Genomic DNA, 3,327 nt, shown 5'->3' with positions numbered 1-3,327 from the left:
TCCCTAAATGTAACTAGACATATGCGGATAGCTTTGGACGGCCGGCTCTCGTATCAGTATTCAGGACTGGTCCCTCATCCACGGACGGATACGGTGTTCATAAGAAAACTTGATCCGCCGGTTTCCCTTTCTTCTCTCGCAAAAAGAAAGGCGACTGGGCAGTTCCAACCCACCACTTCCCGTCGACGAGTTCGTGTGTCCCCTCCTTCGTTGGCTGTGCTGGTGAAGGGAGGAGGAGGGGACCCCGGATCTGTTCGGTGCTGTAGGTCATTGATGTCTACTATGCAAATTTATTCTTGTAAACACGTGTTGGGCCTCCAAGCGCAGAGTTTTGTAGGACGGTAGCAATTTTTCCTCAAGTGGATGACCTAAGGTCTATCAATTCGTGAGAGGTGTAGGATGAAGATGGTCTCTCTCAAACGACCCTGCAACCAAATAAAAGAAATCTCTTGTGTCCCAACACACCAAATACAATGACAAATTGTATAGGTGCACTAGTTCGGCGAAGAGATAGTGATAAAAGTGTAATATGTATGATAGAAATATATTTTTATAATCTAAATAAATAAAAGCAGCAAGGTAGCAAATAGTAAGCGGGCACAAAAACAGTATTGCAATGCTTAAAAACAAGGTCTATGGTCCGTACTTTCACCAGTACAATCTCTCAATAGTGCTAACATAGTTGGATCATATGATTATCCCTCAAAATGCAACGAAAAATCACTCCCGAGTTCCTATTAGCGGAGAAAAAAAAGATAGGAATAATTTATAGGGTACGAAACCACCTCAAAGCTATTTTTTCCGCTCGATCTATTCAAGCTTAATTCTCACTCGTCCTCGAGTAGGTAAATGATAAAAGAAATAATTTATGAAGTATAAATGCTAGCAAATTTAAGCACCTATGCATTATGAAAACTAGTTGCTAAGATTTTAAGTACACTTAGGACCTCATCTAAACACCCATGCATTGAAAGATGCCTAACGCTCGTACCACGAGTTAGCTAAAGAGTGTGTTTAAGTTGTGGGAGCAGTCGGTGGGCCCCGCACCGAGATCAGGTGAGGAGAACCTGGACTGGACTGCTGGACGTCCTCCCCAGGATCCTTTGTGACGGCAATCTACTAACCTCGATTCCTCTCTCTCCCTGCCCGTAGAAGTAGCACGGGCATTTCCAAAAGCGATTGCACTCTATGATTTAATCAAGTTAAATTGGAAATAAAATGATGTGAGTACAGTTGTTGTACAGTAAGTACACGTACTACTCCTGCTAGGCAGGATGGCTCGGCTAACTTTCAAAAAAAAAAGGATGGCTCGGCTAGGTCGGACCAAGAGCACTTGAGCACTCGCTGATCGGCTCGGCTCGGCTCAGCTCAGGTTCAGTGCATCGCCCCTTGCTGCACCTGCCCCTTGTACTGCCACTCCAGTACCAGTAGTACACGGCCCCCATGAACGCGTGCGTGCGTTCGTTCCCTCTGCCCGTTACCATTAAATTCCATTTATTTAGTTACCTTTTCTTAGTGTAGTAAAATTGAAATTGTTCACCATATAACTTATAACTTAACCAATTCGCAAAAAAATGCCTGGTAAAAAACAAGAGACATTGTTTTTCTATCCAAAAAACAAAATCCCATACCCAGCAAAAAAAAACCCCACAATATTTTTTTCTTTTCTGTTCTTTTCTGAAACTGCAGTAGCAACAAATCGGCGTGGCGCTAGCACTAGATTAGATGCGTTTCAAACAGAGGGTGGTCATTGCTAAGCTAGCTCATCAAGTAGCTGGAACAATGGCGATGCATGGTCAAAGGCGACGTCGCCATCCATGCGATCTGTATCTCATCCTCCCCGTTTAGCTCACAGCTGCTGGCTGATGGCGTAGACACCTCTCCTAATCTGCCCTTCACTTTTCAGATTTTTCAGCCGTCCAGTCAATTAGGGATGTGGCCTCGATCGATGGCTACGTACGTCGTACAACAAGAGAGTGACCACGGTCGACGTATATATGTACTTGTGTGAGAATAATATATAATCATAATATAGTAGGTGTGGACGTGTGGAGTTGGAGTGTAACCTCAACGTTGCACAGCAGGATGGATGGCTGGATGCTTCGCTTGTCTTGTTCGCCGCGCCAAATAAAAGGTGCGTTGAGAAAAAAAAATGTGGTTATCGAAAAGATACATTCCTACACTGCTACAATGGGGAAGAAAATGCCGCCCCAAAAAAACTACACTACTATAATGGGAAAGAGGGACCATGTCGACGAACCCTAATTAACTAAGCTCCCTCGAAATAAAGCCGTAGAAGAGCTCCAATGTGTTTTCTTCGAAACTGGGTCTGTTTGCAAGCAAAAAAATGATGCAAACCTATCGGTCGTTTTGTGTCCAGTCGACTCATTCTGGTAGCGCGTGGCTGAGAGTGGCGACCGTCGTTCTCCCCGAGTCTTGATGTTGGTGTGCCCGTGGGGAGCGGCCGCCTATTGCTTCATCATCGAAGGGACTGGACGGTTGCATAGTCGGCCCGTCGCCCTTTCGCGTCCCTCCGGTTTGTTCGCTTGGTGGTGGGTTCCCGGGGAGGGGGCATTTCTTGGATATGTGTTGGTTGGTTCGCCTTCTTCCCTTTATGTCTAGGTGTATGTGTTGGTCATTTCACCGTCTTATGTTCCGCGTTAGGTTTTGATTTCTCTTTTCTTCGCTTTACCTGATTTTTGGTACGTTTGTGGTTTGGCTGTGGAGCTGGGGTTGAGATAAAGGGTATGATCTTGTGGGACGCATGAAAACTGGAACCTCCTACAACATGTAATACAAACTGGACTTCGCGACGTGTTCAGCGTTTCCGAGTAAACAGACGAACGACACGTTTGGTTCGGCTTAGGTAACGCATTCGTTTTGCTACCTTGCTACTAATCGGCAGCTACGGTTTTGAAAATCGCTGTAATCGGAAGCCGCATCTTTTTTTGCCGAATCTAAAAAGACATTTTGCAAGGGATTTTTTAAAAGAAAAAACATGAACAAATATAACGCTTAATGAAAAAAAAGAGGGAATGTCTAAGCCCAGGTTCGAACTGGGGACCTTTAGTGTGTGAGACTAACGTGATAACCAACTACACCACCCAGACATCTGTGTTAAAGCTTTAGAAGTAACGTAGATATATCAGGAGGGGGCTTCGTAGTTGAATGCTCTTGATAGTTGATGTTACTACTATAGATTCAAACCTGAGTAGTAAATATTCCTATGGGGAAAGAGAAGCCGGTCAAACATACTCCTATGAATTTTGAGATTAGGCTTTGCCAATCAAACTATGGGGAAAGAGAAGCCGGTCAACTGGCTGGCAC

General features: G+C 44.6%; 1 non-coding gene across 1 annotated transcript; it reads right to left on the bottom strand.

Annotated features, from left to right (window-relative positions):
- Positions 1-3,036: 3,036 nt before the first annotated feature.
- TRNAV-CAC lies at positions 3,037-3,110 on the bottom strand. The gene has a single exon. It is a non-coding gene; the product is annotated as a tRNA-Val (tRNA).
- Between the last annotated feature and the right edge of the window lie 217 nt (positions 3,111-3,327).

This window comes from Triticum dicoccoides, chromosome 6A, assembly GCF_002162155.2.
Source record: "Triticum dicoccoides isolate Atlit2015 ecotype Zavitan chromosome 6A, WEW_v2.0, whole genome shotgun sequence".
Taxonomy (NCBI): domain Eukaryota; kingdom Viridiplantae; phylum Streptophyta; class Magnoliopsida; order Poales; family Poaceae; genus Triticum; species Triticum dicoccoides.
Note: the sequence above shows the minus strand (reverse complement) of the source record. Positions and strands in the feature narration are given on the sequence as shown.